The sequence below is a fragment of the Capricornis sumatraensis genome, chromosome 5 (genome assembly GCF_032405125.1).
Source record: "Capricornis sumatraensis isolate serow.1 chromosome 5, serow.2, whole genome shotgun sequence".
NCBI lineage: Eukaryota > Metazoa > Chordata > Mammalia > Artiodactyla > Bovidae > Capricornis > Capricornis sumatraensis.
In genome coordinates, this window is record NC_091073.1 from 51,087,760 (window position 1) to 51,100,935 (window position 13,176).

The 13,176-nt window shown below is 39.4% G+C and overlaps 1 protein-coding gene across 2 annotated transcripts in view; it reads left to right on the plus strand.

The window, feature by feature from the left end:
* The first annotated feature begins 3,649 nt into the window (after positions 1–3,649).
* The window catches only part of KMT2E (lysine methyltransferase 2E (inactive)), a 93,310-nt gene continuing 83,783 nt past the window's right edge, over positions 3,650–13,176 (plus strand). For both annotated transcript variants that reach the window (XM_068972522.1, XM_068972524.1), the window contains exon 1: positions 3,650–3,946. The gene's annotated coding sequence lies outside the window, so the exon portion shown is untranslated. The remainder of the gene's footprint in view (positions 3,947–13,176) is intronic.

Below are 13,176 nucleotides of genomic sequence, written 5' to 3' on the forward strand. Positions count from 1 at the left end.
CCAAATACATCAAGGAATTATAAAATCCAAATAATTTCTGGTGTTCAGATATCGTTGAAGTTTGTAGGCTAAAATGTCCAGTAGGTGACAAATCTCAATGTCAAAAATACTAAGGCCATTTGCTGTTTTCCCCTCTTCGCAGGGGCACCACTATCTCTGTCCCATTAGCAGCCTTCCCTCCTCATCTCACACATGAAAGGGGAGGACACCTTGCTGCTGAGCATCATCAGCCCTTTACTCTACTCGAAACTCTGAGGGTCAAGAGGGTTTTTTTTTTTGGCTTGTTGATTTAGTCTGAAAGCTAGTACTTTACAGTTTGAGATCAAGTACCTAGTTGGTTTTTTTTTTTTTTTTTAATGAGTTCAGGAAGCCTGTTGTTCAGTCAGTAAGTTGTGTGGAACTCTTTGCAACCCTCAGGAAGCCTGTGGTCCCTGGTAAACCTGAACACTGCATCTGCAGCTCTGAGATGAAAATCTGGACGTTGAATTAGAGAATGGGCACAAATGAAATTGTCGAGGGAAAACATAAAATGCAAGAAGGCAGACAAAGACAAGTAACTGCAAGTGCTATTTCAAGAATCACAGGAACATAAAGAAAAATTAGAGCTAAATATGTTCATGGATTAGGCAATCAGGAACAATGAGGTCACAAACTGATTAAAAGCACAAGGATTTGGTTCCATTAGCTTGCAATATGGTCTGTTTTCCTTATTAAGGCACAGTGAAGTTATAACATTTTTGAAAATTACATTTAAATCTACTGACTTCGTATTTAGTCCCTCTAAGCCAGAAAATTCCTTTAAGGGGAATGAAACATTTACTTATACGTAATATAGATCCCTCAAATTACTCAAGAATTCTTATAGGAAAAAGGCCCAATTTATATTGAGAGTGGACAAAAAAGTTTAATTTTAAAATCTTTTTACTACTTTGAGTATTAAAAATTCAATCTTGTTTTCAAACTACCAAGTCTACAACTAAGACTAAGGAAATAGCTCAACCTTGGTTCCAGGTTAAACTTATCTTTTTAGGACCAACAAACATTCTCATAGCACCACATATAGATATTCAGTAACAAAAAGCAAGTCAGATTTAGATGGAAAAGTCTTCGTTGAGTAACTCCCAGCTGTCAACACCACCCAAGGTGAGAAGCCCTTTTTCTTCTCTAGTTCAATTAATGGCTGCTACACTACTTTGGCAAGTGGGAATAATAAAAAAATAAAATTAGACTTCCCTACTTTAATCTGCCAATATTGACCATAAGAACTTCTGAGCTGCTGGAAATCTTCACCTAGCAAAGTTTCAAATACTAAAATTAAAATTCATACTTATAACAAAAGTGATTTAAAGAGGCAAGTTTTAATATTTCATAATGGTACAGGAATCTTCTTGAATAATATTTACCAAAAATGATTACAATTTCATTTTTATTTTTAAAAACCAGTTAAGAGGACGACAGAAAAACAGAAGACCAAGAATACTGAAAACACCCTTACAACTTCATGTATATTACAATACTAGCAGTTTTTATTCTGTTATTACTAATCACGTCTAAATTTCAAAAAAATTGATAGGATTTCACATTCTTATAGGATATACAAACAGGGAGAAAACGGGAAGAAAGTAAATACAGATTGAAGCAACAAGTTTGAAAAGGGCCCTCAAACTTTAGATGGTATACTCCTTGATTTCTTTTTAACTTTCAGGAAATTACAAGTGCTCCTGGGTATTTATCATCACACTTTTTACACTTGATTCCAAACTTAAGATTATTTTGCTATTCGAATCTGAAAAACTAAAATTTTCTCAGAAATTAATCGATATTCCTCGGCGCTGTGGCCCAGAAGCTAGACTACTCAGTCCAGTGGCCTTTCCCGACTCGTGGCTGATTCCAACTCCCACATTAGGGACCAGCCACTTTACGTTAAGTATACTTCGTAAGGAGAAAGGCAGATAAGAAAATAGGGCGACAAGCCTTTCCCTTCACCAACAGCCGTCACATCCCCATCAGGACCGTCCCTCGGGGGGCTTCCCCAGCGAGCCGCAGCTGTTAAGCAGTATGGGGGAGGGGAAGAGCCCTCAGTCAACTCTTCCTCTTCGGGCCGCCGACGCCGACCGCACCACAGACTACTCCGCCCCAGCCCTTTCCCCTCCCCCGCCCCCGCCTGGGTCTGAGCCAAACCCCACAGGAATGCAGCCCGGTCACATGCGCTGCGGCGACGGTGGACGTGCCTCTCCCCCCGCGCCCCAAGGAGACCCAGCGCCATCTTGCCCTGACGCAGTTCCTAAAGTCACGGGAGAATTTGTTTTCTCGTCCGCGCCAGCGCCCCAAAGTTTCGCAGAGGCCGAGCCGGGGCCCTCACCTCGCGCAGGGACAGGAGAAAATAGTCAAGGAAGAGCCTTTAGATTCCCCTCGCCACAGCTTGTGTTCCGAATCGGGCGCGGCAGCAACGAACACCATCGTCACTTCTCCCTCTCGGCCTTTGCAACAGCCTCCCCCGGCGGCTCTGGCCCCACCCGCTGCTGCAGCATGAGGTCACTGCTAGCCAATCAGGACGCGCTCGACAGAACACATCAGACACTGATTGGCTGCGTGGACTACCTCTGCCTCTCCCCACCCCGCTTACCGAGCGCTCCGGGTCGCTGTGGAGCAAGAAGACGGAAACCGCCATTTCGGGGAAAGACCCCGAAAACAAGAACCGCAATCACCGTGTCATTTTGCTGGGGAAACCCTTTATTTTTTGGCCTTTCCTTTTGTTCTTAGATAACCGTCTGTCTGACCCTCCCCCGTTTAGTCAACTGCCATCTAAAAGAATTCCCGATCCCCTCCCCGCACGTTATCCCGCGGCGGGGAAATCGTTCCCCCGGGCCAAAGAAGTAGGAGGTAGCGACGGCAACTGCACCGACGGCAACGACAGCTTTTTACCCCGATACACGGTGGCAGGGAGGCGGCGCTGGCGGTGGCTGTATTTTTCCAGCTGCTTCTCCCCCCGACCTCTTCCGTTTCTCGCTCCCTCCATCGAGACGGCGCTGGACTCAACAGCTCCGCTTTTATCCGGTGCTCGGAGCCTGCGCACTGAAGCCGCCTCAGCCCCTAGTGGGCGTCGAGTGACACCCTAACCGAGTTCACCCCGCTCCGGAGGCCAGACTGGGGGAGGGGGGGGGAGGAAAGAATAGGACAGAGGTGGTTTTGGGAGTGGGAGAAAGTGCTTGCGGGGAGGGGGGGAGGTCTTTCCAAGGCCTACAATCATTATCTTTCCACCCAGTAGTGTCGCGCCCAAGCTTACCGATATCCAGACTTAAGGACTACTCAGGGAAAGGGGATAAAAAACCAATCCCATCAAATACCGAAACTTTCCCAAACCTTCGGTGAATTGTTGAATGCATCTGTTGTGAAATAGACGGAGATTCTGTTGACCGCTCTGCTTCCAGTTGGCTGTCTTCGAGCCTCCGTGGAAAGGCAACGGCGGGCGGCAGCCCATAAGCAAAATGGCGGCGGGCAGCTTCGTCCCCTCCCCCTCTGCCCCTGCGGAGCGGGGCGGGCGGGCCCCGTGCACTTGCCGCCGCCGCGGCCGCCGCCGCCGCCGCGGCCGCCGCCGTCAGCCGCCATTTTCCCAGAGCGAGAGGCAGTGACACTGAGCGGGCGCAGGGGGCTGAGTCGGAGACGGTATCTGAGTTCGGGAGCGGCAAATAGAGGGGGCATAGACACTCTAAGCAGCCTCGCCGTAGCCTCTGCGTTCCTGTTGACTGTCTCTGTGCCCCTCCCCTACTCCTGGGTTGCTGGCGAAGAGGCTGAGCGCTGCTGTTTGGGGAGGGGGTGTGTGGAGCCGGGTCCTGTGTCTGCAGTGGCTGCTGTCGGGGGATCGTCTGACCGCGGAGGTGTGGAGAGACTCCTTGGGGGTCGAGCAAATAACGGGGTTCGGGTGTCTGGTGTGTGAACATCACAGGTCAGTGCCTGTCGTCTCCTTGGGAGTTCCCGGGGTTTGCGGGGTGGAGGGACGTGTGTTTCCAGGGGGAGGGGGCTTTCTCATCTTTATCCTTAGGGTGTGGGGGAGTCGACGTTGACTCAGGTGTCTTGGCGGGGGCTAGACATTGCTTGTTTGATTCGAATATATCCTTTTTCCTCCTTGTCCCTAGGAAGGGAGCATTATGGCGGGTTTTAGGGTTGGGGAAGGGGAAACTGGCAGTTAAACCCCCTTGAGAGTGGGAGTTAGGGAGGGGGCGCACTCGTCGCCGGCAGCGGGTTAGAGCCGCTTGGGGTAAGGAGGTAGGTTTGTGACTGTTAGTAGGGTTTGTGTCGAAGTGGTCCCAAGAGCTGCCAGCTCTCTCCCTTTCCTCTACCGCATCTTGTTCAGGTGCTGGGAACCCGTATAGGCCCGATTTTCTAATGCTGCTTCCATTTGTCGCCTGGCAGTCTCTGGTTTAATTTTCTCGTAAATACGAAGGGGGTGGAAAGAACGCCTTGGGTATATCCCTTTGTGGGAGAACGAGTCAGCGCCTCATCCTCTCCGGGAGAGGGTAAACCCGCCCCTGAGGTGGTCACCCCAGCACCCAGCCGTCTCAGTCTGCCCCCCGCCCCCTCCCCGCTTGCATTATCGTCGCCTTTTACTGTAGCGGAGGCTTAGAAGCCACAATATGGCACATTTCAGGAAAGCTGATTTTGACCGAGGGATTGGCACAAACACTGTGGCAGCAGACACAGAAGAGAAACAAACGGTTCACTGTGCTAAACAGGGGAGGAGGAGAGAGCAAACAATCCGGAGGGCTCTCTTCCATCGCCTTAGCTCCTTAGAGATGCACTCTTGCTGGACTGTGTTTTACGAATGATACAGTTTAAAGTCAAGGGGGAATCGCTAGAGTTAGCTTTAGAGTGAGCCCCGTTTTGCCCGTTTCCCCTCACCTTTTAGAGATGTGAATAACATAAGGTGTTAGGAGTTCTGGAGACCTTGGAGAGAATTAAGTGAGGTGCATTCAGCTCTAGGCTGGAGACATCAATACCTAATTGGAAAAGAGTCAGTTTTTTCCTTTAATCTCCTAGATGGCCAGTAAAAAGTGAAATTTCCCTCTTTTGTCCTTTACAGATTCTAAAAATGGCGGCCCCAGGCTGATGTTGTGGTAATCTAATCAGCTCGGGTCCTCCACACCCCTTGCAGTGCGTTTGTCTGCAGCATATTACAGGCTTATTATGTTTACATGAAAAGGCTGGGCCTTTTTTCACCTCCCCAAACCATTTACAAAGATGTGTCGATTTTACTGCAAATTGAAATGCTGTGTTTTAGTTGATTAGTTTTATGGGTTTTTCCTGAGAAGCAAGTAAAATGACACCACGTTTCAAAAACTAAAAAGCACTCAGGTGTTTTTATTAGAAATTTCATCAGTGAGGTCAGGTGCTCTTACATATAAAAAATTATTAGGGGGCAAATAATAGTTTTTGTTTGGTTTAATCCAAGCGTTTTTCATTCAATAAGCTAAAGTAAATTAAAATATTTAGTAAGTGTGCAAGTACAGCCTATTTTGTAAGAATCGATGTTTTAATCTACAGTAGAACGTTTCTCATTCAACTTTTGACCAATTTTGTGAATTTTGGTTTTTGTACTCTTTCAAATTAATTTTTAGGGAGCTGTACAAACAAGCCTAAACCTGTTACTTCACGGGGTGTGGAGATGCTTGTTCTTCTCTCTCTCAAATTTTGCATCCATTTTCCCCATATATTTAAGCGTTGCTTAGGAATTTTGTAAGTTGATTGAGTATTTGATAAAGTAGAGCTCTGTGCTTTGCTGCCTAGTAATTGTCTTATGACATACTGTCACAATTATGTAAGTAAAAAAGTAAAGCTCTAGCTCTTGATATTGTTCCTTGCCAAACATGTCCATTTATTTACTTGCTATGGGATGTGAAATTTAGTCTGTTTTAGTGGGACTTTAAATAAAAGTCATATCATAATAGGGCCTTGAATCTGGGCAGAAAATGAAAAGATGTCAGTAAATTTTAAAAGTGTGAATGATTAGAATTCATCTGTCTAGTGGGAGGGCAATCTTTTTTGGCCTGAAGTAAGCAGTGAGATATGAGTGGGTCATTAATGTTATTTAATAACCATTCTGATTGTGGAGCAACTGGAAGATGCGTGCCTTTCAATCCAGTACTACTTAAAGAGGTTGGAGAGGGTCCATTCTCTAATGATTCTCTTATTCCATTGTAAATTCTGCTCTAAAATATTTAACGGTGGGATAAGAGATTTATGAAGCTCTTGTGAATTAGTCTGATAATTTCTAATTTACAAAATAGTAGAAATTACTAGCTTAGGGAGTTTCATCATGGAAGACTGAAGACACTGCCTTGCTTAAAATCATCAAAATGTTTTAAGATGAAATGTTGGTGCGTAGTGGGAGAGTTTGTGTAGGGATTTGGGGTCATTACTCATTTGTATTATGTTCTGAGTGAGCATTTCATTCAGATCCTCAACTGCTGTGTAAAGATTGCGCACTTACAGACTTAAGTGATTAAGATCTGTGGGTTAAGATCAGAGGGTTGGTACTTTAAACTTATTACCTAATGTAGGAAATAAGTATACTCCTAGGAAAACTTGGTTTATGTAGTCATAGGAGGGAATGCTGTCTATACCTGTGTTTTTGTTGATCTTGACCTTGATCAAGTCTAGACATATAAGGCATTTGGATTTATTTGGCTTCAAAGAAACAATACAAAGTTGGAAATTATGAGAAAAGATGCCTTCATTTGTATGAGATTTCTTCATACGGGCCTGTTTCATTGCTTTGGGGTTTGTTTCTTTTTGTTTTCTTTTGATATGTTTTTGGTCCCTATAAAATGAGTCTGGCTTTTTATTTATTTGTTTGTATATTACCCTTTATAAAAAAACATGGTTGTAAATGTTTGCTTTTGATTCTTGTGTCCTCCAGTTGACTATGTGTGTTTTGGATTGTCAAGGCAAATTTGTTAAAAGGTGAGGCATAATTTTTGTTCACAGAGAGTTTTGAAACATTTGGCCCTTGGGGCAAAGCTAGTCAAATGGTCTTTGTTCTTAGGGTGGCTAAATTTGAGGGATTAGTTGTTTATCTGTTTAAATGGATCTGTAGAAAATCATAACATAATTGGAGAGCAAATTTTATTTTTAGAGACTATGTTTTGATCATGTTTCTTTTTTGTTGTCAGGATAAGTTATAGGATCCCTTTGATATCAATTTAAGTTTAGAACCTTTACAGGACTTCTCATTTCTCTTCAACTCTTTAGGTCTGTCTGATAACTCTTCTACAATTTTGCCTTGTCTATTTTCCTCACAGCTTCCAGCCAGAGAATTTTTACCCTATTTACCACAGTTAGCCCTAGGAGTTCTTGACTCCAAAAATGAAAAAGTAAGCCAAAAAGCCAATTAATAAATTAGGAAAAACTCTTCTCAATGCATACCATGGTGGTCTTAGTGAAATTGTAATTTATTAAGTTGATTTCTAAGAATAGTATACCCTTTTTAATGCATCAAACTCCTAAAGAAGTGTATGATTTTATTTTTTAAAGTGTATTATTCAAATAGCTCTTTTATGGAAATTATTGCTGGGACATAAAATGTGTACTATCACTGTGTGTTCATTGTATAAAATCAACAGAACTTTGAAGAGCTATCAAAAAACTGCTTTAAAGAATATTAGTATGGACTCTTAAAAAATGTTTATTTTTTAAAAATATTTTAATAATATAGTGTCTGTATCCAAGGGAGTTATTCTTAGCAGATAGTAGGTGCTCAGTTGTTTGTTCAGTTTAAAGCTTTTGTTTAAGTGAACATGTTTACATCTCAGATATTCAGAGTGATCAGGGACATTCCTTGTCGTGTATTAGAATAAATGTTAAATATTTGTATTCTGTGAGACTTTTTAATATTGAGTATAACATTTTTATTTTGCAATAAAGTTTTTTATGTTGATTGGCAGAGTAACAAGACAGATACTATTTAAGATATTGCTGTGTAAATTTTACTCAGTTTGTAGGCTGGGTTTAAAATTGGAGTGTATCCCTTTTTCTTTTTTAACTGCCTCTTTTGTAATAATGTTGGGAGGAGCCTCATTTTTTCTTAATAATGATATTATTTTTGTTACCTAACAATTTAATATGAAGAGCAGTATTTGTGGTTGAAAACTGTAAAGAAAGGTAGTCAGTCTTATATTTCAGTCGTATTTGTATTTCACTTGTATTTCTTTTGATTTGAAATGAATTCTTGTGGACAGCTTAAAAATCAAATTTTATTTTAAACTGGAAAGCCATATTTTAATGTTAGGTAAAGTTTACATCCTTATCAAATCTTATTGGGTTATTTACCAGAACTGTTTAGGGGGTATTGAATATTTTCCATGCAACAGGTCAGTCACAGAATTCGTTTTTGATGTGTTTCATTAAGATGTCATCAAAACAGGCATTATGCCTTTTAGTAAATAAATAAATTGATTTATAATTTGGTGGATAATTACACATCCATAATTTTAAATTAAAATGTTTGTTTTTGCGTTTTAAAACTATCTCAGATGTGAAATCTGGGTTTAACATGAGAAGCAAAATAAGTACAGCTTTCTTTATTCTATTTATACAACTGGAGAAGATTATAATTTTCTAGCAACTCTTAGATTGCTCAATTTAGAGCTAATCCAAACAAATAAACATTTTTGGTTCTGAAGCTTATTATTGAGAAAGATAATATTGAGTAATCATACCTGTGTTATAACCAACATGGGTGCAGCATTTAAGGTCTGAGCCTGTGGCAGAAGCTAAGTGTATAATATAACAGTGGGATTGAGGTAGTTTTGGATTGTGATATTTATAATTTCAAGTTTACATAGTTATCTAACATTTTGTCTGAGACCAGAAATTAAAGAAAAAAAAGCACTTAAAGATTTATGTTGACTTTTATTCTCAAAAGGTATTTAAAACATAATTTTTATTTAAAGGCTTTAATAGAATTTACTATGATAAATTAATTAAAATAATTTAAACTTTAGAGTTAAATAAGTTTAATAATATGTTTTACATTTTTCTTACTGTTTGGTCTGTCAGGAGACTTACTTGAGAAAGATACACCCTTCTAATATTCCCCTCTCTCCCCCCCCCACCCCCCTCCCCCGGCAGATTAATGAGGTGATAGTTTCTATTTTTGATTTTACAGAGATCTTTTGTATTCCTCGTATTTTGCATGTCACTTAAAGAGAGGCAACTTTCTAGAATTTGAAAGCTCATTTCATCTTTAATCTTGTGGCAAAAGATTCTCTTGACGTGAGATATTTGAATGGTTAGGACTTTGCCTCCGTAGCCATAAATTGATGGGGTTGGGGGCAGGTGTGAGGTTAGTCTGATACATAGTAACTCTTCTTGAGAAAGTAAGTTTGAAAGTAAGATTGTTTCTTTTGGAATTGTTGGCATTTCTCCTTAAATGAAGCTGCATAATTGGTTGAATTTGACAGGGCCTTATTACCTCTTAGCTTTAAACTTCCACCTAAACACTATTTTTGAAGCACAGACAGAAGATTAATTTGAGACTGTTTCCTTGTTCCATTTATTTCTGCTTCTCAAAAGCCTACTGTTTTAGGATTTGTTTGGATGCAAGGAACAGAAATCAGCTTCAGCTAGCTAGATTTGTTATAAGGCTGTAGGGAAATCTCACAGAACTTATTTGAAGAAAGTGCAGTTGGGCCTCACAAGAATTGGCAACGTGTCAGAGAGCCAGTATTCTCCATCTTGATCCCTTTAATTAGCTGTGACTGATAAAGGAGATGGTAGTGGTTTGAGTTTTTATGGTTTGTGTGTAGCGTGTAGGGTGGGGAATAGTTTCCTTGGATGGAGGGCAAGAGAAAAACACCTCTAATTCATCTGAAAATAATTGCCTTTCCCCCAGATACCCAGATGTATCTGGGAAGATTTCTAAAACTAAGTATTATCAAACTGATGATTTTGTTTCTTAATTTAAAAATGCTATATTGCATGTAAATAAATTATGTATGTGTATGTTGACCAATTTCCCCAGAAAAACCAGGGTTTTCATTTTTGTTTTAATTTGTAATAATGTCAAATTTACTGGCAAGTTACATGAATGGTATGAAACTTGCCCTTATATCCTTCATCCAGATCCCCTGATTTTTAACATTTTTTCACTATATACTATATTGTTCTCTCTGTACATGTTTAAAAAAGTTTCTGAAACATTTGGGGGTATATTGGATACATTGTGCCCTGTTAGAGCATGTCCTAAGAACAAGCATCCCTTCTTAGGTAACCAGAGTGTTAAATTCAGGAAAATTAGCAGAGATGTAGTACTTTTATCTAACTTATTGGCTATATTCCATTTTCATCAGTGGTTCCAATTATGCCCTTTATTAGTATTTTTCTTTCTTTTTTTTTTTTTTCTGATACAATAGCCAATCCAGGATCATAGAGTACATTTAGTTCTTAGGCCTCTTTAGACTCCAATAGTCTGGAAGAGAGTTCCTCAGTCTTTCTTTTGTGATGACGTCGGCAGGCTAGTTATTTATCCAGTTCCCCTCAATTTGGGTTTATCTAAGGATTCTTCATAATTAAATTCAGATTTTGCATTTTTGGCTGGAATTCTGGGTAAGTAATAAGTGTTGTGTTGTGTTTGTTTATATTATCTGGAGGTACTTGATGTTTGTTTACCCATTACCAGTATGTTCATTTTGATTGCTTGCTAAGGTATTAAGTAGTTTCTCAATTTTATAGTATATTGTTTCTCCTTTTGCCATTATTAAGTAATTTGTAAAGAGATATTTTGAGGTTGTGTAAATATTCTGTTCCTCATCAGACTTCCCTCTCCTAGATTTAGCATCTATTGATGATTCTTGCCTGAGTAAGTTTTTACTCTGGTGACTGCACATTTACCAAGGTTTTTAATTTGTGGTTTGTTTCCAGGTAATTGGCATTATGGGAGTTTTACTTTTTGGTTTTTCTGTAATGCATATGATTGGCTTTCATAATCACAACAGTAAATTAATTTTAAGGAAGAAAAGTACAGATAATTTTGATAGTATTGATAGTATTCCTGCACAGTTTTCCATACAAATGGGATTTAAAATAGTTTCTCGAATCTGGTCTAATTTTAAATTCAGAACATAAAAATTAAGTAACTAGATTGGTAGTTTTTTTTAAAAAATGGTGTAGTTCCATGTCCTCATTTAATTTTTAGAGTTATTGTTATATGAACCTTGAGTAACAGTTTATGATTTGCTCCTAATGCTAGCAATTTGATTTCTAGGGCAAGGCTGAAAATACTTATTTTAATTGTGCTTTTTTTTCCCCTCCATTTAAAAATTCTTTCTTCGTGTAATTTTTTACAAGTAAAGTATTTTTTTTCTGAAAACATTGAGACAGGTTCTTCTTTTACATATATACAAGCCAGTACTTTTTTTAAAGGCAGTGGTAAGATAGTAATACAGCAGAGCATCAAACATCTACAGCTCTTAGGACAAAACAGTGTACGATCTTTGGAACCTTGCAGTGAAAGAAATACGAACTCCTCAAAAAGTTCAGAAGGGCAAGAGAGGGACAAGAAACAAAAAACACACATTTATACTTTGATTACATTTTGATGACACTTTTATCAACTTGGCATATTTCCTTTCAGTGATAGCAAAATCTTGGTAATGAATTTGGATGATAATTTGAATGTTACACTGATTCAGGTCCTGGATAACATATTGAATGAAAACTATTAATTTCTTTGGAAATTTTCAGAGAGATTAGGAGAAGGAAAGTGTTGTAAACATTTGCAGAGTGGGGATTTAATTCTATAAAAGTTAAAATTCCCTTCTGAGAAAATTAAGGTGATCATATTTCAGAATAGTGAGAATTAATAAAATGATACAGTGGATTTGAAGCATTTTAGGGGTACTTTGTTGATTTAAAACTTACTTGAGTCAATTGTATACAACTGCATTAAGAGAATATCTATTTGTAGCATTACCAAATCTTATCCTATTGTTTTTAAGAAAGTATAGAGTGAAAAGGTGCAAAAACAAGTCCCATGATGAATTAGAAGATTTTCTTTTAGGCCCAAATCCCCATTGTATACATGTAAAATATCACCATGTTGACTAAAGTTAAGAATCTAGAGTTAGAATTAATGTGTGAGATCTTTTCTTTAAATAGTCTTACTGTGGCCCAGGGCCCACGTGTATTGTTTACATGGAGTGCTTATTGTATTGTGCTTATATTAGTTAGATATTACATGAATCAGATAAGTGAATGTGAAGAGAGAATTGTTTAGACGAAACCTTAGTTAAATGCTTTGGAAAACTTGATAAAGGCAAATTAATTGCTGAAGAAAATTGTCAAGTTAGGTATTGGTAAGACAAAAGATTATGGGAAAAAATAATACAAATCTAGAAGGAAGGCTGCATTCACATTGCTCCATAAGTGTCTAGGTGATTTCTTACCTTGGAATAATCTAAAACCAAAAACCATGGATAACACAGTATAGATACGGTTTATGCAAGAATGAGAACCCAGGATTCAAATTTAAGAGCCATATTCAAAAGATACTTTGGCTTGACACAAAAATAATGATGAATGATAGCCTAAATTTAAAATACAGGTTTATATTATATATTTGTATATAATCTTTCATTACTCTCTGTGTTAAATGATGGACTTTGAACTCATGAATTTCTAGTCCCTAGGTTTCCCTGGTAGCTCAGCTGGTAAAGAATCTGCCTGCAATGTAGGAGACCCAGTTCGATTCCTGGGTAGGGAAGATCCCCTGGAGAAGGGATAGGCTACACACTCCAGTACTCTTGGGCTTCCCTGATGGCTCGCTTGGTAAAGAGTCTGCCTGTTGTGTGAGAGACCTGGGTTCCAGTCTTGGGTTGGGAAGTCCCCTTAAAGGAGGGCATGGCAACCCACTCCAGAATTCTTGCCCGGAGAATCACTATGGACAGAGGAGCCTGGTGGACTGCAGTTCATGGGGTCACAGAGTCAGACATGACTTGAGCAACTAATTAAGCACAGCACACTTTTTTATATATAAATCTATATTTCTCTATATTTAATCCAAAAAGAGGATGGATCTACAGTGTTCTGTAACTTTCTTTTTTTACTTAGTATCTTGGAGATCTAAAAATGTTCTTTCAGAATTAGACCCTGGTTTGTCCAGTGGGGTTTATAGGACCCTTC